Genomic DNA, 27,652 nt, shown 5'->3' with positions numbered 1-27,652 from the left:
CAGATAGCCACCGTTATCTATTTAGGGAGTTTTTTTTTCGGTTTTACTCATCCACGGTTGAGTAAGTTTGGGCGGTCTGGATTGCCGTGAAGCTTTGCCAAACGTTGGTTGAGGAGTCACCATCGTTGCGAAACCTGAAAGCACAGGAATCTAGCCGTATTCTTTCAGGTCGAGACTGCTGGGCCACGTTGTAAATCTTGGCCGTCTATACATTATTTCAGCCTCATTTTAATATGCGGGTCCAAAACTGAAAAAGAAATAAATCTTAGTGTACCACACTTCACGAAGCACTGGTGATGGACTATTAAAAACTTTTTATGGATCAAGTTTATATTTGTATTTTCCTTTCATATATATACGTTTGACCGTAAAAGAACGGGTGAGATGAAAAATAAAAATTACGGCGGGCCGTAAGAATTTTTTAATGGCATGCGTTTAATCACCAATGTTTCCTGTGTTGTTATTCACCTGAGATTTAGATCTGCTTCAGTTTCGGACAAACGATATTTAGGCTGGAAAAACGGATGGACGGCGTGGATATACAGGACATACATCAAGGTGGGCCCCACCGTCACGACCTGACCGAGTTGTCCCGACTTGACTAGATCCGCCCCAAGTCTAGTCTACCCGATATAATAACGCGTGGCGAAGCACAAGAAAACACAGTTATTACGTCTCTCTGGCTCTCTGTCTGTCTCTCTCTCTCCAGGCGGAAACTTATTGTTACTCTGTGAGAGTACCATTGTTTGTACTCATGCATAAAGTAATAGTACGAATTATATGGGTCGTTAACAAAATAATGCACTCCAGTTGGGGGATCAATGAGCTGATATCCGTCCATTTTATATACATCTAAGGACAGTTAAAATGAAAATATTCAACTGTCAAAATCAACAAATAAATGTCCATCAATTGCTAATTTCCAACCGGTATGATTTTCGTATGAAAATCTATCCAAACTGGGTCCCACGATTTGGACGGTTTGATTTGAGATTTATTTATTCCCAAGTTGTATAATAGCTGAGCGCATGCGTATGAATCATCCTACTCCGTCAATACACCAACTCCTTTCCATTTTACCTCTCTTCAGCCGTTCCGTTTCGAAGAAAACGCCGTACAGTGGGTAAGACGGCTCCGTTGCTTCTTCCTGCAACAAAAGCCAAACCCTCCCCTTCCATTCCAAACCACAAAACCCAAAACCCTGCAGAAAGATAGACACCCTCCCTCTCTCCCTCCTTCCCTCCATCGCTCTCTCTCGAAACTAAAAAAGAAATCGGAGAGCAGGAAGAGAGATGAAGAATCCCTCCATTTCTCCTTTCCAAAACCTCGCAATCGCAGTATCTCTTCTAATCGCAGCTCATCTTTTGATTTCAACCGTCGAATCTCGCCCGGTCCGCATTCCATTCTTCCTCTGTTCAAATCCACTCACATCACCTTGGTTTTTTTTCCTTCTCGGATCTGCTTCTGTCTCACGCGTTTCTTTCTGCCCCTTTCCAGGTCGGATCTACCTGCGTAATGGACAGTAACTGCGACGCTGGATTACATTGCGAGACGTGCGTGGCAAATGGCAATGTCCGCCCGAGGTGTACTCGGATCCAGCCGTTGATTCCGACATCTAAGGTTGATCGAATGGCTGAGAAATATCGCTATTTATTTACGAGATTTTTTTGTTTTAATTATATTTATATAATTTTTAGGTGAAAGGGCTTCCTTTCAACCGGTATTCATGGCTTACAACGCACAATTCCTTTGCGCTATTCGGAGCGAAATCGGGCGTGGGCGGAGGCCTCCTTGTTGCACCGACGAACCAGCAAGATTCCATCACCAAGCAGCTTAATGTATGTCCTCTCTCTCTCTCTCTCTCTCTCTCTCTCTCTCTGCGGAAATGCCCCTAAAACTGAGATGAGTTTAAGTCTAGCACGTGTTAACTTCTACACATGTGAGGGATCCTGGGCATTCATTCATTAGGTGAGGGTCATGGTGAATTCCCTAACAAAATCCACGCCGGTCTACTCGTATGGTACAGACGGTTTGATAAAAGATGATTCCCATATATTTTGAACGAAAACGTGTGGAAGTTTTTGGGCACGTGTGTCCTTGGTGGTGGTACCCACCTTATTGGTGGGACGCGCTTATGCTGCTGATACGGCTTCTTCATCTCTCTTCGCGCGGATCGCTTCCATCTGTGCGTTGTCTTGCCTTCTTTTTATTTCTATGACCTCGCTCCTACCCACTCTTGATTCGTACTGCAGTTTTTAAGATGCGGGTCCCACTCCCCAACCTTTGATCTGAACGTGCATTCTATTATGGATGGCCGACGACCATGAAATCTCGTGGATTAGATAATCACGTCCTTTTAATTTGTGGATTATATTGAACGGTTAAGAAAGGAAAATACAGCAACGGTTCAAATTCAGCTAAAATGCCCTCATGGTTGGGTGCCAGGATCTTCTGACTTTGGGGACATGTTACATCCGCAGTGGGACACAACAGGTCAAGGGTCTGGATTATTGAGCCATGGGCCCGCTTATGGCAGCCGAAAACCCGAGTATGCCCTGCAACTCGATCGAGGATCGTATGATACCTCCCGATAGAAATTTTCAGGGACAACCTCGCAGGCTTTGTCCGCATGTCTGGTTTGCGTGCACAGATGCGCCACACTATCATCTGAGCAAGCGTGCGCCATATCCGGGCCTACATCAGGGCCACACAAATAGTAGTGATGGGAAATAATGGTCGGTAGTCCACATGCAACTGATATGTGTGGCCCAACTGATGAGTGGGGCAGATTGATTTTGGGCTCGGGTACATTTATTGTGCGGCCAACCTGATCAACGGCCCGGATCTTTGAACATTTCTACCAGGTTAGTGCATGAGGGATCTGAGGATTTGGCAACTGCAGATGCATTATCATGCGCATCCATCTGTGTGGTTAGGATTGAATCCTCCATCCTTGTAGACCGGTTGATGTGTGTCCATGCGCATGAATAACCTATCCGAACTCGGGAGCCGATTGACGGCTACCCCGGGCATAGAGATATCGCTATACCCGGAGCTGTGTGGGTCCCGTAGAGATGTCCGTGACAGATCAACTCCGTCCATCTGTTTTGAAAGACCACAGTAGAACAGGATTCTAAAAATCAGGCAGATCCAAAACTCATGTGGGCCATACCACACGAAACAGTGGGGATTGAACGCCTGGCAGTGACAGAAGTTTTGGGTCAGGATGATATTTGTTCCTACAGTTCATCTGAGTGGTAATAATTCTATGAACGGCTTGGATGTCATATAAACATCATGGTCAGCTCCAAGAAGGTTTCAACGGTGGACGTTGCTGTTCCGACTGTATTGGTGATGTTGCCCACCTGAGTTTTGGATCTGTCTAATTTTTATCACCGGGTACTATTGTGGTCTTTCATAAAAGATGGACGGAATTGATTTATCAAGACATCTCTATGGACCCTACACAGCACCGGGCACAGAGTTATATCTATGCCGGTGTCACTGGCAATCCGCTCCCCCAAAAATTAGGCATATCCGACAATCGAAAACCACCTAAGAAAAAAATACCACGGTAGACGAGTCACAATGCCATTTTTTTAATCGCCACCCGGAAACTTATCTGACCAAAGGCCATGGTTAGGGTACGGACGGATGTTGATTTTTTGATGAAAATACTCCTCCCTATTATATAAAGTAGTTGAAGAAAGCAGGGGGTATTTTCCTCTTTGTAAGTTCATCGGTATGACCATAGTCTACCATGATGCTTAAGGTTAAAAATGTGGGTGGTACATTGGGTCTATAGCACGCAAAATCTCCTAAAAGAACCTCCACATTCACGCGGTGCCCGTGTGACGGTTGGCTCCACTTTATTTTTGGAGCATTCAAATTTCGGCGCGGCTTCAGAGGATCCCCGAATCCACGCCGGCGTTGGTGGGATCTGTGACTGTGGTGCCTACTGTGATTTATGTACCTTACATCCACGCCTTCCATCTATTTTGACATGTCATTCAATAGCATAATCCAAAAAATGGATCAGATCCAAATCTCAGGTATACTACACCATGGGAAAAAAGTGGTGATTGATCATAAAAAACTTGCTGCGGGCCACAAATGTTTTGGATCAAGCTGATATTTGTGTAGTTCCTTCATCGAGGTCTTTATAACCTTATCAACTGGTTGGATGGAAAATAAACATTTCAGTAGAACCCAAGATGTTTTTAAGGTTGAATAGCCGATCACTAATATTTGGTTCTTCTTGCCATGGAATTAGCTTTCAATAGTCCACCTAATATTTGGATCGTCTTTATTTCTTGGGATCATGCTATAGAATGAGCTGTCAAAATAGATGGACAGCGTGGAAGTAAGGTACATACATCATGGTAGGCCCCACAGTCAGTGATCCACCCACCTACGTGGATCCGGGACTCCACCGAAGCGGTGGCCCTAAATTTCATGGTGGGGCGACCGATGTGGACAAAGTTGGATGCCATTCACAGGTCGGCCCAATCTGTAGGCATTGTTGAATAATATCATTCCACGAGGGTCACCAAGCGATGAACCGGTCTCCCATCCTTTCTGTCTTGTTTTCTTATCTTTTTTTTTTTTCGTTAGAAAAGTAACTTTGATATTGGTGGAGTTTAACAGATGATACATAGACACGCAGAAACTACTTAGAAATTGCACTAGCGGCATACAATTAGTAAATTTAGACCGTCCAAATTATGGTTTCCAGTGCCGATGCATCATGAACCAACAACGTTAGGCTTATTTGATCATATGAGGATATCATATTGGTGGGCATTTATTGGGCAGTTAAAAATAAAAATATCATGAGTTAGAGGTTAGGATTTTTCAACCAATTTGATTCTTGGAATTGTTACTTCGCAACTGTGGTTTGTACAATCTGATTGGTTTTATTTGAGATGATATATTGCATGTGTGCAATTTATGAGTGCCAGCATATCAAGCATCATATGCGGCCTGAGTATTATATAACTCCACTTTTGTGGTCATAACGCGGTGTGAAAGACTCAAACACCCTTCTCTACATGGAAAAGGTTAATTCAGTCTTTTTCCAAACGGGTCAAGTACGTATTGGTGTCTTCTTCTTTTTCTTTTTCTTATGTTTTCTTTATTGTTTTCTCTGTTATCCTGCTTTTGTTTTACGTCGTGGTTGTTGTTGTCTTGTGTTGTTTAACAGCTAGATAAACATTGAGAAATACATGGCGACTCTGGATCCGAGTCCCTACACTTGCCATGTTTCTGGGAGATCTAGGCTGTCACTCTGGTCAGACCCACCCTGTATGTGCTATGGCCTGCAAAGCAGGTTGGTCTGGACATTGGTTGGGCCACAACATGTTCTATAATGACAAAAGGTCCACATCCAATGTACACTAGTGGCTGACCTGATGACCGACTAGCATGAATTTCAGTTCATAAATGCACATCCAATGTACACTAGTGGCCGACCTGATGACCGACTAGAATGAATTTCAGGTCATAAATGCACCACCACATTGGCACAAATGCACCACATTAATGCGTGGGAAATGTATGATTTATTCAGTTACCTACTTCCTTGAGCAGGTATAGAAGTGGGCCTGCCTATCAAGAATAAATAAATTGAATGAAGAGGGTTCATGTGATCTTCTGGTCTAATTATAGGCCATTTCACTCCTCAAATGCATTGCTAGAAAATAAAAATGTCTTGGCTGTCCATTTGTTTTGTACGGTGTGGTCCATCTGAGGAGTGAAATGGACTGACTTATCAAGATCTAAACAGTGTGGCCCGCCTGACAGCACTCGGATATGGTAGGATGCGTGTTTGTATGTGGATGGGCATGGCTTTTCATGCGTGTTGGCTTAGCAAACGTTTCAAAATAAGATCCAGGGCTAGTTGTCAATGATGTAATCTCACCATCTTCCATCTTGCTGTCCACCTAAAAAGCTGAAAAAGGTTCTTCTTTTGAAAGAAAAAAGCTGGAAAAGGTTCCTGTGAGAAGAAACTTTCTAAAATACAAGCTTTTTAGTCGTTTTCAAAAGATAAATTTGGATAAAATGTCAATTCAAGCTCATATTGCACATGGTTGCTTAGAGTTTAATATATGCATGCATGCCTGCAATGTGTGCATCTAGATGGGATAAGATGTTGTGTCCACCCACTCCATCTGCCAAAAAATGAGTGCAGGCGGGGCCCCACATCATTTGTTACGGACTAATCTTGTTTGCAAGGGAAATGGTTTGGTTGAGCTGGTGGCCCTGGAATCTGGCAGTTCTGTTTCCCCACAGTACTCATGGCAGGGTTAACATGGCAACTGGAACTGTCCATCTACTTGGCTCTATCAATTATCCTTGATGGACCATTGTAACTTACCTGTCGCATAATCCTAGCCATCACTTCTGCAATTTTTCTGCACTGTATGTCAACCATGTTTCGTTTCGACCTTGCTTTAGAATGATTCAACTGCTCAGATGATTCAAAGAATGTGATTTTCCATCCGGCAGTTGCCACAAGATGAATTGTGTCCAATTGCTATTGCACCCTGCCCTGTTTACTGTGGAGGATGGCTCTACCATATACTTGTTTCACCTGCTCTATCCATTGTTTTTATGTCAGCATTATAAGGACATATCAGGTCTATTGTGGATAACAGGCTGAGATACCAAGTTATAACAGCTGAAATACCAACATTTTATGGCTGAGGTATTAGTTTTGGTAACTAGCTATTAAACTGTTTAAAGAGGAGTACTCTCACATGCAACTGGTTGGAAGATGAATTATGGTTCAGCTAGTGCATAAGTGTAATTGCATCAAAGAAGTTCATTGATATCTTCTTTTTATAAAGCAAATTGACTTTTAAAGTAAGCAAAAACATTTTCCATTATATCTTCTCTTTTTAAAGGAAATCGACTTTTAAATAAGCAAAACATTTTTTCAATTTTTTTTTTTTTTGGGGGGGGGGGGGGTGGAGAACCTATGACTGCACTGCATCTTACCTGTCCAAAAGGATTGACCCCACCTTAAGGAGCAACTCTTCCAAAAATTAAGTTGGTCCACTCATCATGTGGGCTAAACCATAGAAAAAAGGTAGCACCACTGAATTAAGGTATCTGTAATTGTAATGGCCACCACTGTTACCATTATGATATGGGCAGTGATGACTGTTACAAAGCTTCTTTTTTTTTTTTTGGGATAAAAACCTATATTGTCTCTGTAATGGGTCATTTTGTTTCGTAATGACCGTTACAATCCCATAACATGTAATGGTTGCCCACATTACCGTAACAGCCTCTATGGCACGCCTTGCTCTGAACTCTGAGCCACTGGCCTATTTTTTTGGCAGACCATCTTCATGGTGGCCCCAACCTTTTAGATGAATTGGATGTCATTCATACATGAGACAATGCTATTATGCTCTAGTTGGATGAATATTTTATTGTCCAACTAGTTGCATTGACACCCAACTAATAGGATGATAGTGTTATCATCCATCGACTGCACAATTGCCTATGTGTCATGTGTATGCGACATCTAACCCATTGAAAGGTTGCTCCACTAGGAAGAATATGTCATGTAAAGATCAAAACTAATCAATTCATCAGGTGGTTAAGTTGGATGTTTTATGCCTGTTGATAATTATGAGCTCATTGGACACTATGGACCAACTAGTTGTTGTGTGAGGTCTTCTCATGCCCGTTGCTAATATGTGTTTTCTTTTGGAAGATAGTAGCATGTTTTAGTCCCTTTCCATTTGTTATGGTTCCTGTGTCCACATGTCTACCCTCCAATTTGTGCGTGCTGGTTGATCCAGACTATCCATTTAATGGACCGCCTCTTAATTGTTCCCACAGCCTAGAAGTCGCAACATTATCTTTTCATTATGGGCTGTCTAGATGATCGGCAGAAATTAGAATCTACTGCCCCTAAAAAAAAGGGTGCAGCAATCAAACAGTTGGATCATTCAGTCAGTGAAATTTTTGGAAATGGCCCATGAAGGAGTTGAACATTGGTCGAGCAGTTCAGACAAATGTGTTTGTATACCAATTAAATAGAAGATATGATTTATATGCTCGCTACTGTATAATGTTCATGAACAAGATGTCCCTCTTAACAAATATAGTATTATTTTTTGCAAAAAGAAAAAAGGGAACGAAAAAAAGATACTGTTATTTTTTTTAGTTGCTGCTACTTATATTCTGTATCATTGCAGAATGGTGTTAGAGGGTTGATGCTTGACATGTATGACTTCAACAATGACATTTGGTTGTGCCACTCCTTTGGAGGCCAATGCTACAATTTCACAGCATTCGTAAGTCGCAGCAGATTCCTTTTATATAAATCTAATGAAATGATTGAATTCTGATTAACCTATCTGATTAACAGCAACCTGCTATTAACGTGCTGAAAGAAATTCAAGTGTTCCTTGATGCCAACCCTTCGGAGATCATCACAATCTTCATAGAAGATTATGTCACATCCCCTCAAGGCCTAACTAACGTATTCAACGCTGCTGGCCTTGGGAAATTTTGGTTTCCGGTATCAGGGATGCCTAAAAGTGGGCAGGATTGGCCCATCATCGATGATATGATTAGTAAGAACCAGCGTTTGTTGGTCTTCACCTCAAAATCAGCCAAGGAGGCTTCGGAAGGCATTGCCTATGAGTGGAGATACGTTGTAGAAAACCAATGTAAGCCCTGTTTTCTCTCCTTTCATAAATGTATATCATGCAGATCTTGCAGTGGAATTATCATAGATAGACAGATGATTTTTTGCTGTAGAAATTTAGTACATGCTTTGCTAAGCCCACATGCATCCATCCCTGATGTTAGAGCCATGCATAACATGGGCCCTGCCGGGTAGATGACATGGCCTGAGAATCAGGCTTGTACACTCATTGGGCAGGCCACGTGCTTTAGTTGAATGTGGACTCCTGGTAATTCTTTAAAAATGTTCATTGTTCTTTTTAAATGTGTGTTCCACCTGACGAGTGAACTGGCGTGATTTTTGGGCCTGGCTATTTATTAGTGTGGACCGCTTGATGCACGCTCTAATGCTCTCCGCAGGTTGGCGAATGCGGCCTCATGAGGAGGTCTGCACTGTTAATGAAATTCAGTAAAAATATAAAATTTCTGTTTTTTCTCCTTGAATCAATTTTCTTTTGGAGATAAAATGAAATTGATATAAAATACATCAAAATAGGAAGCATTGTCCAATTTGAATTTCTGATGCATAGGAGTAGAAACATGTGAAGCTATTGCTGATTCTCTTTTTATTGGTTTTGGTGATTGGGCCGAAACTGGAGATGGTGACAGTGGGATGAAGGCGGGTTCTTGTCCTAATTGTGCAGAATCATCTCCCATGTTTTAGAGAACTATTTCCCGGAAAATCCTGATTTAGCAACAGCTTGCAAGGACAACTCGGCTCCACTTACTAGCATGACTAGTACATGTCATGAAGCAGCAGGCAAACGATGGCCCAACTTCATTGCTGTCGATTTCTACAAGGTAATGCATGAGATCTTACTTTCATTAAGGATGGAAATGGAAACATGAAAGCATGATAAAGAATTGTGTTTCTTTTATATGCATTTAGGTATTTGTTCATGGATTTTTGTTTTGTTTTGTTTTTTTTATTGTTATTATTATTATTAAATTCTTTAGTACATGTGCCTATTTTTATGTGGATCTTGTGTTGCAGAGAAGCGATGGAGGGGGAGCCCCACAAGTTATAGACATGACAAATGGAAATTTAGTTTGCGGGTGCAGCAGCATTGCCTATTGCAAGGTTTGTTAATACTGAAGGTGTCTGGAAATGTGACTTTACTTTCTGAAAGTACACAATTCATCCATGATATATGCTATGTCCATCCCAAGCAGCACCAGCGAGATTGTGTTATTTCTGAATCATATTGTTTGGATGGTAATGGAAGTCAGTGCCAGTAGCTTTGACCTTCCAAGAGTTGGCAGGATCAAGTGCAACATACTTCCCTTAACCTTCCAGCTAGGATTCTCATGTGATGGGAAGTGGACCGCACTTAAGAGCGAGAGCCATTGTGATGAATGTCGGATCAGTTGGATGGCTTTTAAAGTTGGTCTCAAACTGCAGTTTAGTGCAGGCATTCAGCACCTATGTCCCATGTAATGGTGTTTCAAGCAGGGCCTACATTCCACCACTGACCACACAAGATTGAACAGTAATAAGATTCTAGCGAAATATTTAACTTGTAAATTCAGTGTGGAATGCCCCTAATGAACTACTTGTGAGCCATTTTCAGCAGTCTGATCTTGATCATATGGCTGTTTCTTGTGGACACCACCAGATGACAACCATCCTATCTCTCACTTGACAGTTATAGAAAAGTTTGTTTTGCCCATGTCGCAACTCAAGATAACCAGCATGCGGCATCCCAGTGGGAACTGCATGTAAAGATGGTCCAATTATCAGAACCATGGATGTTCTGGCTACCTAACCCGGTCCAGAATAAGAAACTTACATTGAGGAGATGATTCTGACGACCAATGTTGTTAGCTGAATGTGAATTATTGAAAAGAAAAATTTTAGTGAATCACATTCAATTCCATAAACCAATGATCAGTGCCCTCCATGCAGAGTGATTATGGACCACATGCCTTTCAAAATAGTGCCTAGATGATGAATGGTTCCAATCATCGCACCATGTGGATCCATGGGGCATCACGTGCCAGTGACATAGGCAAAACGAACAAATCACATGAATGCCTTGCACTTCAATGTGGGTGTTTGATTACTGTCACTTAATGTATGTTTTGAGAACATGTACAGCAAATGTATAGTGGCCCTTTAACCCATTTATCGGACCCGTTTTTGCAGGCAAATGCCACTTTTGGCACGTGTGATATCCCGGTGGTGAGTCCAATCCCTAGTACATCTCCCACAGGGGCAGTAGCACATGAGGCCGGTGCAGCCTCGACTAATAAGCCCTTTACATGGTGGTCTTGGTTGCCGAGGACATTGTCAATAGCCATGCTGTTGTTGTTATGAGTAACTTGTTATGAGATTGCTAACCCATTTCTTTTATGCATTCAGTTGATTGAAATGCAATAATCAAAATGCTATATTTGTCTATCCCTTTGTTTTGGGGTTATTCGTTTGGGTGTTTAGGTAATAACTTAGATTTTATATATACACTCATTTTTTAAGTATTTCAAGAACATTGGGTTTTCTTAGTGTTGAAATTCACTGGACGCAAGAAAAAAGCATGCTTGCGCATTGTAGACCATTATGTAGATGGGACACTTCGTGGATTATCTATGGCCCATCCTAACCGTTTGACATGTTGCCTACTTGTTTTATCATTATTAACAGGCCATCAATTTTGTATAAATATGATAATTAGGGTAGTCTTGTTATTATTTTCGAAATTGACCCATCCATGAGGTATGGTAAATTTTGAGAAGTGGTCCCTCCAAAGATGGGAATCTCTTGAATGGTCTGGATTGATTAATTGATGAGTAGGTGCATGGGCAGTGGGCTAAATATGGGTGCGTAATGCGTGTTGAAGGCTGCTATTATTCGCGTAGATTTGAATGAATACCAAATCTGGACCATCCAATTCATGATTGTACACTGTAGCTAAAAAATCACACCCATTGAAGCACTTTAATTGTTTCTGTTGCCTAATTCCGGGCGCCTAACAAGGGTTCAATGGAGAACATTAGACGACTAGGATTTGCGGATTGCACGCGGACATTAACGTGAGGTAACCATATGAAATGCGTGGTGGTGAGGTCGAATGATTTGTGCAGTGGACGAACTGGGTTGGGTAAAATGGTCAATTCCCGAAGGAAAGAAGTTCAAAAGTAACGCCTTCATGGGAGGGTATTTATGTAATTAAACCTCAGGGAATTTGCGCAATTGCATGTTATTTACAAATATAAAACCGGATTCTTATTGTATAGAAAAATAGGATTACGAAGAAAAGATAAAAATATATTCATGTAAGGACGAATTTCCCCTCCGTAGAGGTGGGCGTCGAGTCGATTTAGACCGAGTTAGGTCCAACTCGACTTGATCCGGTTTTTGCTAACTCCCTGATCCGAACTGGATCTGACTCGGGACCGAGTCCAGCAGGCCTGACTCAATCTGAGCCGAGTCTTGGATGGGCTGACCTGAACCGAGTCCAACTCGTTCAAAGAAACCGAGTCGGCTCAAGTTGGCTACGATTCGGATCTGGTCAATGGGGCATTGACTCATTTTAAATTTTAATGTTGGGTTGGGTCGCATTAACAATAATCAAAAATAGAGTTTAGGGTTAGTGTTGGGGTTAGGGTTAAGGGTTTAGGGATTAGTGTTAGTGTTAGTGTTAGGGTTAGGGTTAAGAGTTTAGGGATTAGGGTTAGTGTTAGGGTTAGGGTTAAGGGTTTAAGGTTTAGGGTTAAGATTTGGGCTAAGATTTAGGGTTTAGGGTTAGGTAGGTTAGGATTTAGGGTTAAGATGAGGGTTAGGGTTTAGGGTTAGGACTTAGGGTAGGGTTAGGGCGGACCACCAGCAGTCTCGCGAGGTCAAGCCAGGCGGTGCACTAGCAAGGTTGAGCCAGGGCGGCCCACCAGCGTCACCAGGTCGAGCCAGGGCGGATGGTGTGGACACAACACATACATCATAATGGGGCCCATTTCAGTAGCTAATTCATGTCCGTCTAAAGCCAAGGTGGGCCATGATAGAGGTCCTGATCTCGGCCGGGTCGCCAGTGACCTGGACCGAAGGTCTTGAGTTAGGGCAGGCCACCAGCGGCCTGCATCAAGATCCCGAGCACGAAAAAGCACAGAAAAAAAAAAAAACTAAAAACTAAAAATAAAAATAAAAATTAACATATGTGATGAATGGACAACGATGAACGATAAAGATTGGGTGTTGGGCTACTGGCTGGCCTGGATTCTGATCGGCTTCAGTGCAACACCAGCGGGGGTAGGGTAGGTAAAATGGTAAAGGTAAAAAGAAAAAGAAAAAGAGAGAGTTTAATATATAGTACCCGATTTTGGTTTGAGTCGGGTTTCGGATCGGATCAGATTCGACCAGATCGAATTTCGAATCAAGTCGGATTAAGTTACTGTGTAACCCAAACTCAACTTGATCGGGATTCGAATCCAGGTGGGCCTACTCGATTTAAACCCAACCCTGGCATTCAGTTCGGGTTGAGTCGGATCCGACCAATTCGATCAAGTCAGATCCACCGAGTCAATTCGGGTCCTGCCCACATCTAACAATTGGCCATTGTGTTCTTATATAATCACAAAATTACAAGTTCAAAATTATTCTCCTTTTAAAGGTTCGTTAATTCCACGCAAGTGTAGAGTTGCACATCTCAACACGTGGGTACATGTGCAGATAAGAAAAGCTTATATGATATTTATCATTTATGTGAGGTTGGAAAGAAGTGGCCATTTGGTCACTTATATTAGGTATGAATTGAAATTTAAATCACAATTACCATTGAATTTATGTGAATCAAAATTCTCGATTGCATTTGGCACCATGTAGATATAGAGCTGATACCAAGCCGATCCAATTCGAGCCGTGCCAAGCTTGACTCCGTTTGGCTAGCAACTTAACTCAGCTCAAACTTTGCTTGGCTTAGCTCGGGCCTCAAGTTGTCTTGACTAATTTGGCTCAGTTTGGTTAGTAGCTTAGGCCAACTCGAGCTAGGGCTGAAAGTCGAGAGGGTTGGGTAGGGTCGGGTTGGTGCTCAACCCTAATCCAACCCAAGGTTCCTAACCCAACCCAACCTTGGGTTGGGGATGCTCAACCCATCCCTAACCCATGCCCTACCCAAGCGGGCTCGGTCGGGTGGATACATGCTAATATTTTTGGTATTGCAATTTATTAATTGTAAAGAATTTCATTTTTTTAAAAACAAACAAGCTAAAATATCAGGCCACCAGCGGCCTACATCAAGATCCCAAGCATGAAAAAGCACAGAAAAAAAAAACATACGTGATGAATGGACAACGATGAACGGTAAAGATTGGGTGCCAGGCTATTGGCTGGCCTGGATTCTGATCAGCTTCGGTGCGGCACCAGCGCGGGTAGGGTTAGGGTAGGTAAAATGGTAAAGGTTTTTTTTTAATTAAAAAAATAGTTTAATATATAGTATGTCACACCCCAAACTCGGAAACCGGGCTCACAAAATTTTCGATCGCCGAATCCGGCGCCGACAGCCTCCGTAGAACCCCATTCTCAGTTCCCTAGCACCCATTCGCCAGGTTCCGATCCTGGGATGCTATGAGGAGGATTTTCAACATCAGTTTGATTCATAATAAGCATAACCAAAGGCATAACCCACAACAACAACCAAAAACTCCATCACATTTTCACTATGATTAAAAACTTTACAAGTACAATGAGCATAAAGGGAAATACAATGATGATAGACCAAAAGCTTCAAAATGATCTGCCACGCATCCAAGCCTCAACGCTGCTGCGATCCAACATCACCTGCACGCAACGGTCGTGCATAAGCTTATAGAAAGCTTAGAGGGTGGTGAAAGTGTATGCTCAAGGTGGTAATGCAGCTATGCAGTATCAGAGTAATGCGGAATATGCTGATGAATGCCAAGAATACCATTAACCGTACTAAGGCCATGCGGTGCAAAGAATGATGTCAGCCATACCAAGGCCATGCAATGCGAAATGCAACTCAAGTATATAAATCCTCATCTAAGTCCACATCAATACAACTCAAAATCTGGGATATCACCGGGGTCTAGTACACTCCAAGCCAGATTGCCGCCCCATCGCGCGCAATAAGGTGAGTGAAAAAGACTTCACTATCCACCTGCCAAAATCGGGCTCAGCTCGTCAATAGCGGACCCATTCCTCGAGCTGGTCAGACTCAGCCTAGCATTGCCCCCTACTCTCGGGCGGGTAAGGCCGCACCCCCTTTCAACCGACCACGACACAGTAGAAAGTGCAACCGTCTGGTAATCGGCACTCGGCGCTCATGCACCCACTCGGTCTAGACGTTGGAGCAACCTCTCGGTACCATAAGGGTTTAGGGACTTTCACCCAGGGATATCTATCGCACCCCATGTAGAACAGTATTTTCGGTATCCAATCCTGCCAACCACGATACGTCTGTGGAGGCTACGGCCCTGATGTCGCTAGGGCATACAGTAACCATATCACACAATGCGAATGCATGAATCACACTATCCAGTCATGCAGCAATCCTGCGCGTATCGTGCGCTCATGTAGGGCAACACCCCCTGTACGGGAGCCCCTAAACAATCTGCCCAAAGGCATATGCTATGATCAGTCATTTCTCATATTAAGCATACGTATGATGCATATGATCATAAATCATAGAACTAAACATGTTATATGGGATGGATGATGTTCATAACGAAGATGGGCCTAGACGGCCTACACATAACACGTACGGGCCTATAATGAGCCCTAGGGTGAGTCATAATACGGACATTTAACCAACACTATACTTGCAATGTAGACGTCAAACCACCATTGCTCCCAAGGCATAGCCCGACATAAACATCATTACATAACCCATGTTGGGATCACACATTGCAATGGACCTTAGGTACATCCCATTGAGCCTTAAATACATCAAATGGGCCAAATCACATGGGCCTTATATTCATTAAGTGGGCCACATCAATGGACCGCACCAATGGGCCTTATGTACATTGCAATGGGCTATAACCCGTGGGCCTTAGAGTGCATCAAATGGGCCTACTCACATGGGCCTTATATGTATCAAATGGGCCTCGCCAATTGGGCCCCATACGTGCATCAAATGGGCCTCGACCCATAGGCCCCAATACATTTTAATGGGCCTTAACCCATGGGCCCCTAATTCATCAAATGGGCCTCAATCATGGGCCAGAAGTAAGCTAAGATGGGCCTTAAATACATATCAAAGTGGGCCTCGACCACGGGCCACAAGTAAACTGAGATGGGCCTCCCATCATCAGTAAATTATATATAATATAATATAATATATATATATATATAGTACATAAAATATTATATATTATATAATATTTTATATATATATTTACATATATATACACACGCACACACCACACACGCACGCACACAACAGGCCCACAGTCCCTGGACGGTGGAGTTATAACACAAACACCACAGTGGCCTGGACGGTGGCAATAAAATACTTACATCACTGTGGGCTCCATGTGGGGCCCACCATAATGTTTACGCCCCATCCAACCCGTTGATAAGGCCACGTGGGCCTAGATGAAGGGTGAAAACAAATTTCACCCTGATCCAAAACTTCTGTGGACCCAAAAAGGGTTTCAAAGGTAGAGGTTCAATCCCACTGTTTCCTACGGTGTGGGCCACCTGAGTGCTGGACGTGGATGAAATTTGGAGGGGGCCCATTTAAGGAAGTGACCCACCTCATGAACGGATTGGATGACAAATAAACATCAAGGTGGGGCCCACGGCTAGAGCCGTGGGTGGCTGCCTGTCCGCCCGTCCGCCCGGACGCTGGTGCGCAGGCAGCGCCTGCTGCATCTCTGACACAGCACAGCAGCGCTGTTGCTGTGGTGGCTTTGTTATTATTATTATTTTTTTAAAATATTTTCCTGTGGTTTTTCACAGGTGGGGCCCACGTCCGATAATCCACTCCATCCAATGGCCCTCCATGGCTCAAGATAAGCAAAACAAGCCCAATATTAGGCCTGTTTCGGTGTATAAAAGCAATAGGGGATATTTCAACGGTAAGCCCACTGTTTGCCATGTTATGGCCCGCCTGAAAGTCTGATCGATCCCATCTTCCGGCTCAACGCCTAAAACAAGCTTGGAAAAGGAATGGACGGCGTGGATTAAATACCTACATGAAGGTGGGCCCTATAAGAGTAGGCCACCTCAAATGCTTGGTAACAAGCTAACATTTATGCTTTCCTTTTTTTGTCCAGCGTCCAGGGACGCTGGACGGTTTGGCAACCCTTATATGTTGGGGTGGGCCTTGCTTAGGTGGGCCATCAAATGATGGATGACGCGGGTACTACACATATAAGGTGGGCTCCACTTATAAATGGGCCGGATAAAATACCTACTTCATGGTGGGGTCCAACCTAATGGGCCACACAACTTCATTATCACCACACATAAAAAGAAAGGAAGTAGAGAGGGAGAGAGGGAGAGAGAAAGAGAGAGAGAGAGAGAGAGAGAGAGAGAGGGACCCGCGTGATGGAGGGACCCCGGCACTACGGGCCCTCCCTTGCACTAAATCATACATCAAGTGGGTCCCATTACATGTGGGTCCATGAAATTGAAATCCAATGGTGGAGATCCCTTCTCCACTAAAATAGACGGTCTAGATGACCCTAAATATGCAAGAAAAATAAACATCATGATGGGGTCCATGGAGAATGACCCCATCATGGAATGATCATGATGATCCAAGTGGGCCATTGGCCACATCTTAGGGTCCAAAGTGAGATCCAAACCATTGATCGGTTGGCCTCACTTGGCCCATCTTAAAAACATTAAAAACTACCCTATCAAAGCATCCACCGCTTGATCTTCTTGCTCCCTTGGCTTCCGTAGCTCCTTGTGCTTCTCTCTGATGGAGGAAGATGAGAAATGGATGGCTAGGATGGGAGATCTAGGGATGGAAAGGTGGGCCACACATGAGCATTTTTCTCACCATGGGAGGGCTTGGACGTGAGGCTCTCTTGCTTAGATTGCATTTTGAAAATGAAGGAGAGAGAGAGACTTGAAAAGGGAGAGGGATGGGTGATGTGTGATGGAGTGATGGATGGGAGAGAGAGAGGGATGGGTGTGTAAGGCTCCTTTTTGACTTTGGGGCTTTCTTGGGAAAAAGTGAAAGGTGATGTGTCTTGACATGATGGGATTGATGGGTTGATTGATTGATGTGACACCTTGTAGAGATTCTCTTGGAATTCGCACGCTCGGCGTTTTCCTCGCACTGAACGCTGGCCCACATCTCCCGACCAGGGTATCGTCTCGGCACGCGAGTCGCGGCATTGGAACCGCAGCGACGACGCGATCGCTAAGGTACAAGTCCTGGGTTGAGCCGACTCAGGTTGACGGCATGAGAATCAGGGTCGCGCGCAAATACCGGTTAAGGGTCAAAGGTTGCCGGAATTCGACCGGGAAGACCGCGGAAGCCTATGGAACGGTACGGTCTAGGATACGGGGCTTACATAGTACCTGATTTCCATTTGAGTCGGGTTTCGAATCGGATCGGATTTCGAATCAAGTCAAATTGAGTTACTATGTAACCCAAACTTGACTCGGTCGGGATTCGAATCTGGGTGGGCCTACTTGATTCAAACCCAACGCTGGCATTCAGTTCGGGTTGAGTCGGATCCAACTAGTTCGGTCAGGTCGGATCCACCGAGTCGAGTCGGGTCCTACCCACATCTAAAATTGGCCATTGCGTTCTTATATAATCACAAAATTATAGGTTCAAAATTATTCTCCTTTTAAAGGTTCGTTAATTCCACGCAAGTGTAAAGTTGCACATCTCAACACGTGGGTACATGTGCAGATAAGAAAAGCTTATATGATATTTGTCATTTATGTGAGGTTGGAAAGAAGTGGCTATTTGGTCACTTATGTTAGGTATGAATTGAAATTTAAATCACAATTACCATTGAATTTATATGAATTAAAATTCTCGATTGCATTTGGCACCATGTAGATATAGAGCTGGATAGCAAGCCGATCCGATTCGAGCTTGACTCCGTTTGGCTAGCAACTTACCTCAGCTCAAACTTGGCTTGGCTTAGCTCGGGCCTCAAGTGGTCTTCACTAACTTGGCTCAGTTCAGTTAGTAGCTCAGGCCAACTCGAGCTAGGGCTGAAAGTTAGGCGGGTTGGGTTGGGTTGGGTCCGGTTGCGCTCAACCCTAATGCAACCCAAGGTTCCTAACCAAACCCAACCTTGGGTTGGGGATGCTCAACCCAAGCCCTACCCAAGCAGGCTCGGTCGGGTGGATACATGCTAATATTTTTGGTATTTCAATTCATTTATTGTAAAGAATTTCATTTTTTTAAAAACAAACAAGCTAAAATATAAGACAACTACTCCGTTGGCAGTCGTGTTGTGCAGCACGCAATCTATTTGGGAGAGAAATCGGGCATATCTTGTTAGCTCGAGTCATTAGAAATGGCGTGGACCAATGATACCCAACAACATTGGAATTTCCTGTGCCTTCAACATATACGATCCGCACTCAATTATAATTTATAAGTATCTTATATGTCGATTGGGTTTGGATTGGGCCAGGCAACCCAAGACCTCAACCCAAGCTTAACCCAACTTTTAACGGGTTGGTATTTATATACCCCAAGCTTGAGAACAAATCCGACACATCCTGCACAGCCTAACCCAAAAGTTTTGGATCAACCCAATATTTGTGTTTTCCCTTCATTAGGTCCATGTGACCTTATAAATAGATTGGACAACAAATAAACATTAAGGTGGGCCTTAAAAAGGTTTTAGCGGTGACCTTTATTATCTCCACAGTTTCGTATGTTGTGGTCCACTTGAGTTGGCAAAATGGATGGACCGCATAGATAAAACACATATATCACGGTGGGCCCCACATAATCTTGCCACTAGAGATATTGTTTGGGGGTTGCTGCAGGCCATCCTCTTCCAGTTTTAGGACAGGAAATACATGTGGCCCTGCCCACAGGAAATTCCAGCTGTCAGAAACTACGGGCCATCGAGATGTCGTGAGAAATCCACCCGTCGTGATCCTAAAATGAGGTTGATCCAAAATTTGAGTGGACAACACTATATGAGACGTACCTTTCGACCTCAGGCAGTTGGGGGCAAACCGCGTCCTAGCTTGCTCATACTACACGTTTGTCATGAGATTGAATAGGGAGGCTTATTCACAAACATGCCAGCATGGCACATGTACGCGAGATACAGGCCATTAATAAGGTAGAGTACACGGACAGCATGCCCTGGCGAGTGGTCCATGTTGAATGTACGTGTGGCCTTCTTGACGAGTGGATCAGCCTAATTGTGGGAAAGCGCATGGTTGCGACAACGCTATTTAATGAATGTCTGTATCTCTCACTTGAGATGGATAGGGCTTTGCTGCATTCGTGACAGTATGGAACGCTTGTGCGAGATCCAGATCGTTCATTGGGTGCACTTGAGCATACCGTAACTCAAAAATAGAGTGGCCCATTCATCAGGAGGGATACACTTGTGCGAGAAACATGGGCGGTTGAGTTTATACATACATATATATATATATATATATATATATATATATATATATATATATATATATATATATATATAATTTATATAGATATAGTCCATCGGTTTTTCCATTTCATTTTAGGGTGCGATAAAAATTTCCACCCTGATCTAAAATTCTAGTGGGCCATAGAAAAGAGAAATGAAAATCAAGGGAGGAAACTGTTTTCATTTTTCATGGCCCATCAAAGTTTTAGTTCAAAGCAAAACTTGGGCTTGGGGGGTTTCAGGAGGTGCTGCTTCACATGAACGGTTCAGATTTTGGATCCACATCACGTATGATGGGTTCTCAAAAAAGTTTGTACGTAGTACGTACGAACTGGTTCGCAGGTGAGCGTTTCCGTGTGTATATATATATACATATATATATATATATATATATATATATATATATAAAGAAGAAGAAGAGGAGAGAATACACGTCTATATTAAATGTACGCGCATGGGCTGCCAGATGAATGGACTTTCTTGATTAGGCAACATCGGATGATTCAAATTCATGCAAGAAAATCACTATGGCTACAGCAATCTGGTGGGCCACAGATAGGTATGCCACGCGTGCCTTGGGAAGAAATTGCACAGAACTTTCTCCGTCTTTTTTGTTTTTCCTGTACAAAAATGCATAGAAATTTGATACCACTACCTGCATCTTGGCATTACCATATGATAGAGCCGCTGTTTCAGAACATTGTTTTTCCCGACATCATGTAATTTGTGTAGAATATTCAACCCGTGCAAAAGGTGGGCCGCACAATGATAATCACCTGATATGAAAATGGGGTGAATACACTCATAGAATGGGACACAGCATCAAAATCATTGGACAGCTAAATTTATGAGTGCGGACTGGATTGGCCAACACGATGTGTGGATTGCTTGATTTTCATACGGGGCGATTATCGTGGTGCGGCCACCTTTTATACGGATAGGATATTTTACATATGTGATATGTTAGCTGAAAAATAATTGGTTGGATCAGAACTCTCTACCTGAGCAGCACCGAGCTAAGTAGGATAAGGACTGTGGGGCCACCACGATGCATGTGTTTTATCCACTCCGTCCATCCGTTTTTTCAGCTAAGTGGGGTAAGGACTGTGGGGCCACCGCAATGCATGTGTTTTATCCAGTCCATCCATCCGTTTTCCCGATCAGTTTAGGACAAGATTAAGGCTCAAGTGGATTAAACAAGAGGAAATAGTGGGATAATGACGTCCACCGTTGAAACCCTCCCAGGCCCACAGTTATGTTTATTTGTCATCCAACCTGTTCGGCGCTGGATGAAGGGAAACACAAATATCAGCTTGATCAAAAACTTCCGTGGCTCCAGGAAGTTTTCAACGGTAGGTTTTAATCCCCCTTGTTTCTTGTGTGTGGTACACTTGTGCTTTGTATTTGCTTCAAATTTGAGTTCATACCCTAAAATGAGTGGGCAAAACCGATGGACTGTGTGAATAAAACACAAACGTCCCTGTAGATCCAATAAACCCTTACCTGTTGTTTAATGTCTTAAATTTGTCTTGTTATAGTATGTCGATGTCATCGCCAGACCACTCGATCCCATCAAATAGATGCTTGATCCCATTGAGAAAATTTGAAAAAAATAATAATTATAATAAATCGCAGTTGATTACTGGACAGTTTTGGAGATTGTTACTCAATGGCATCAACAAGTCTTCGATGGAATGTCGATCCCATTAAAGGGACGCATGCAGAATTGTGTAAGTGCACGATTTATTTTCTATTCTAATTAGGTAGTATATAATAGGTGTAATCGGGATTGGGGCAATGATTAAGGGGATTAGAGATTTCTAAGTTGTTCTAAAGGGAAGGGCATACTTAGGAATTCAAAGGAGATTGATGGTTGTTTGAATTGATAAGATCTTCTATCTCTTGTAATATTACTTTAATAATGCATTACTCATCACTTTGTGTCATGATTTTTTTTCGCAATGGTTTTTCCATATAAAATTTAAATTGCCTTCTTGTTGGGTTTGTTCGTGCCATTGTGATTACTTTGCTTGGTTCCACTCTGTGTGATTCTGCAAATCCCAACATTAATAAATTATGTAGCTCTGTGGAATTGGGTTCACCACCTAGTGATCATTTTTCTCGGAGCTGATCGCCTACCAAAGGCTTTCCCAAGAAACCTAGTACTGATCATTTTTCTAGGACATTAATTGCCTATCAAAGGCTTTGGCAGGAAGTTCTAGAAGCTAGGTGGAACTCATCATGGTGTTTGTAATAAATCCACTCCGTTCATCCATTTTTTCTGCCTCATTTTTTGTCTTATGTTATAAAATGAGTTGGATTAAATGACAAAAAATGAGGCAGAAACAAAACTTAATTGGGCCATACGAGAGTAAATGGTGAGGATTAAATGACCACCATTAAAAGAAAAGAGAGAGAAAACCAGCAAGAAGAATTTATTGGTGAACGACGGGTGAATGAGGGGTCACCCTCATGAGAGAGCTTCTTCCAGGGGGCGTCTTTCCCCCATGGTCAAAGGAAAACAGAATCTGTAGGAGGAATTGCGCTCAAGAAACTCTTTAAAGAATGAAGGATGGGGAAGAGGATTCACTCTGTTTGTTGGGAATATACCTTTTGATTGCACTCAAGAAGACATGATAAAGATTTCATAGAGATATGGGAGGGTAGCAGAGGTGTATATCCCTCGATTCTTAGGAATAGTGCAATCTAGAGGATTTTCTTTCATTTGTTTCTAGTATGAAGATGACGCCAAGGCAGCTAAAGGGGTGCTGGATGGTCACCGAATCGACGTCAAAATTGTCTCGGTTAAGGATGCAAACCCTATGCTTTAGACTCCTAAAGGAAAATAGGAGGTTCCACAAGTCCAAAGTGAAGTGGAGGGTAGGAAAACAGTTACCCCAACACTAATTCATCGCAGAGGTTGGGAAAAGATCTCTACTCCAGCTCCAAAGATACACAACACAGCAGCAACTATGGTGGCAGACCCCAAATCAGTGGAGAGGAAACTACAAGATCTGGAACTGAGATTAATAGGAACGATGTCACACAAATCAATTTCAATTCCGCGTCTGGCGGAGGGGCTCAGGGATTCCAGATTTATAGCCTCCAATGTCGACATTGCCCGTCTGTTATACACCCATTTCCTAATAGTCTTCAAAACTAGAGCTGAGCTAACAAAGTTCCTTTCCGATTCCACTCTGATTCAAGCTATGGATCTGGTAGATCTGGTACCCTGGTCTCCAAATTTCAACCCATTTAAGGAAGGGATCTAGATCTGTTTGTATGGCATACTGGCACATGCGTGGATGGAGTCGGTTATCGTCGACCTTGGCAATGCTTTTGGAAATGTGATTCAAATTGACACTTGCGGGAGGTATGGAATATTTCAAATGTTTGCTAGGGTTAAAATCAAACAGCATCTGGGGTTAGAAATCAACAACCCAATCAAGCTCATTATTGCTGAGAAAGAATATTTTATTTCGGCTAAGCTGGAACCAATTCAGATGTCCCAAGAAGGGGAGCAATATGTTATGCATAATAGGACTGCGCCCAAAGAAGCTGTCACAACTATCAACGAATCTACTGAAGTTCAGACGGTAGTGCTTCCATCAGAAGAAGACCAGGGGCTGATAAACACAATGCGCTCACTAGGTGTTCGACGAATTGTAGAAGAGAATGATTCCCACAATCAGGACCCCCGTTCTGAAATTCAAAAAATACAAAAAAGTCCTCTAAATATAAATTGGTTGTCTCTAACCAACAGAAGTCAGGAGAACATCGATGGGACTCCTCAGATTTCTAAGAGAGCCTCCATCGATCAGAGACATGCTAGCCCTACGCATACTCCTTATGCTTGACGAAATGCAGCAGTCACATTCAATGGGAGTAGGGACCCACCAACTGAATCTCAAGTATGCCTGTCCCCAACCAGAATCCCACAAGAAGAGATTAGTAGAATGATCCAGAAGAGGAATGTTACAAGACCGGATATCAAAAATACAAGCCAGATTCCATCCCCTATGCCAACTCCAACCAGTCTAGGTAATGAGGAAGTGCAAAGACAGGAAGGGTTATATTTTAACCGCATATCAGCCCAACAACTCACATTGCTACCTTCTAGGCGATGTCAGGACGACCAAATAGCCTTTTTGCCTAAGGTCCTCCGGTCCATATCTATTAGTCCTACGGTTGATCTCAATAGCACTTTACCTAGATTGGATGGGGAATGTTTATATATCAAGAACGTCAGCCAGGTCCCCTCTTCGCTACCATCTCCCATTAGGCTTAACTCTATGGATGTTAATAGCCAGGAAGGAATTGGTATTATCCCATCAGCAGCCCAACATCTCCCCTAGCATCTAATAGGACAGAGTCCAAAGAGACATCCAACAAGAGATCCTCCGACAAATGTTTTTGATTTAAATGACAAGTTGTCAGATAGTCATGTGCACCATGCAGAAGACAGTAGAAAATCACTGAAATCGCCCTCTTTTCAGGTATTGGAAAGAGATTCTCCCCACTGCTCCAGTCTAGACAGTCCGAAGATTGTTTATCCTCACCGTTTGGACTCGACAGAAGACACAACAACGGGTCTCAACCTAACAGTCGATCTATCTCCATACCATGCCAAAACTTTGGATGTAGGAGGTGCCCTGTCCCAAGGTGAGAACCACATCCCTAATAGCAGGAACAACAGTAGCAGTGGAGATGATCTGTCAGATCCAGACTATGTTCCATTGATGCAAGATCAAGACAGTGATTTTCAGAATACTGATCAAGTCGATTCATATACCCAGTCTATTGAAAACCGACTACAGATTGTTTGTTTCAAGGAACCTAATGGGATTCCTCAGCTTGGGAAATCTCAAAAATTAGGAAAAAAGAGAACAGGAAGAAGGAAAGCTATGGAGTTTAAGGCTGGAGTGACTACAGTAGAATGGTTCGATCGGATAAGAAGACTAAAGAAGAGGGTTGTTATCTCAGGAAACGTTACTGATGGATAGTGCCATTATTTGGAATGCCCGAGGGGTAGCCAATCCGGCTACCCTCAGGACAACCCGTAGGATGATTTGTAATCATAAACCCTGGTGTCTTGCCATTTTAGATCCAATGGCCAGAGAGGAGAGAGGAGTGGAAGTGGGTCTAAAACTGGGCTTCCACTCCTCTCTCTCAAATGTTTTGACTGGTGGTAAAATCTGGTTCTTTCACAACACCAACCTTTCAGTATTAGTTGTTCAACAATCTAATCAGATGATATCATTCAAGATTGTAATTCCTAAATCTCAGCTCATGTTTCATTTGTCTATTGTGTATGCAAAATGTTCCAGGATTCAGAGAAGAATGCTGTAGGATGCGCTTGCGTCAATGGCTAGAAGCACGTCGAGGCCCTGGGCTATTGGCAGTGATTTCAATGTCATCCTAACCAACAAAGAAAGAAGGAGTAGTAGGAACCACGACCTGGGCAGTTGCGCAGACTTCATGGAAGCTTTCGAGAATGCAAGGCTAATAGACGGTGGATTCTCTGGCAACAGATTCATGTGGAGCAATAATCATGTTGGGAATTCTCGCGTTTGCGCTAGGCTCGACAGAGTTTTATGCAACAGTGATTGGGTCAATAAATTTTCTCTTTTTCAGGTGAAACACTTGCCTCGTACAAACTCAGATCATGCCCCACTTCTTCTGAACTTCCCCATGGGCCCTCCCTCTGCTGCAAGGCCATTTTGATTTCAACATATGTGGCTTCTGCACCAAGGATACACCCATATCATCAAATCGGCCTGGGAAGCAGATCTTTTTGACCAACCTATGGTCTTATGTTAAAATTTAGAAAGGTGAAAAGTCATCTTAGAGAATGGAACAGAAATGCGTTTGGTAATATTTTTCAGCAGCTCAAAACAACAAAAATGAAGCTTGAACAGTTGGAAAATTAAATGCATCAGGGCTTTGTCGATATAAATCAGACTTCATTAACGGAAGCAAAGAATCATGTAGCTCAAATGGAGTTGGTTGAGGAGATTTTCTGGAAGCAGAAAGCCCGCAACAACTGGCTCGAAGAAGGTGATCACAATACTAAATTCTTCTATCTTTCAGCCTCAAAGAGAACTAGAAGGGCCGGGATTGGAAAAATTCTTCTAGAGTCTGGCGATCTTACTTCCGACCTAATGCAGATTAAGGAGGAAGTAGTCTCCTACTTTTTCAAGCTTTTTCGTTTAGAAAGACAGTCTCAGGCTAGCTTTTTTGTGGATCTTATCCTACAGCTCATCATAGAGTCAGATAACAGTTGGTTGTTGAACATTCCTTCGTTAGAGGAAGTGAAGACAGCTGTCTCATCCCTCCCCAAAGATGGAGCGCCTGGCCTAGATGACTTCTCTGGTGCATTCTATTCAAGCTGCTAGGAAATTGTGGGAGCTGACATTCACAAAGTGGTTGCCGATCTTTTCCAAGGTAGTGAGATGCTTAGAGCGTTTACTTCTACGCTTATCTGCTTGATCCCAAAGACGACAACCCCTAAGAAATTCTCTGATTTTAGGCCTATTAGCCTGTGCAACTGTGTATAAAATTTTTGTGAAAGTCATTGCAATCAGGCTAGCCACGTTGCTCCCCAAGTTAATTTCGCCAGAACAAGGCGCCTTTGTTAGAGGTCGCTGGATTGCTGAAAGTATTGCGCTGGGGCAAGAGCTGTTTCGAGAAGTTGATAGAAAGGTCCGAGATAGAAACGTTGCCCTCAAATTGGACATGGAAAAAGCATATGACAGAGTAGAATTGGATTTTCTCAACCAGGTTCTATCCCAATTCGGCTTTGGCTCAAACTGGATAAATATGGTCAAAAAGTGATGGTGCAATAATTGGTTCACGGTTTTGATCAATGGGGAAGGCGCGGGCTTCTTCAAATCTGGTTTGAGGCAAGGGGATCCATTATCCCCAAGCCTCTTCATCCTAGCTACAAAGGTGTTGAGCAGAGGCTTCTCGGCCCTAGTCTCAGTTGGTTCCTGTAAGTCTTTTAAACTTAAACAGGACTGCAAACAAATCTCGCACCTTCTTTATGCTGACGACACAGTTCTCTTCCTTAATGGTGAGCGTAGCTCTCTCATAGCAGAAAAAAATTTCTTCATCAAATATCAAGAAGCATCGGCCCAAAAAATCAATTGTCGAAAAAGCTGTTTCCACTGCTCATCCAAAATTTCGGTGGGGAGGGTGCGTGACATCGAGAGGATCCTTAGGATCCCCAAATCAACCTCTGCATTCAACTACCTAGGGGTCCCTTTGATTAAAGGTAAGGTTAGAAGTATGGTGTATCAGCCCTTAATCGACAAAATCGAGTCCAAAATCCAAGGTTAGAAGGCCAGACATCTCTCTCAGGCTAGTAGAAGTACGCTAATTAATCTGTGCTCAGTGA

General features: G+C 43.0%; 1 pseudogene; it reads left to right on the top strand.

Annotated features, from left to right (window-relative positions):
- The first annotated feature begins 1,068 nt into the window (after positions 1 to 1,068).
- Positions 1,069 to 11,208, top strand: LOC131235186 (PI-PLC X domain-containing protein At5g67130-like; annotated as a pseudogene).
- Positions 11,209 to 27,652: the final 16,444 nt, after the last annotated feature.

The sequence above is a fragment of the Magnolia sinica genome, chromosome 19 (assembly GCF_029962835.1).
Source record: "Magnolia sinica isolate HGM2019 chromosome 19, MsV1, whole genome shotgun sequence".
NCBI lineage: Eukaryota > Viridiplantae > Streptophyta > Magnoliopsida > Magnoliales > Magnoliaceae > Magnolia > Magnolia sinica.
Note: the sequence above shows the minus strand (reverse complement) of the source record. Positions and strands in the feature narration are given on the sequence as shown.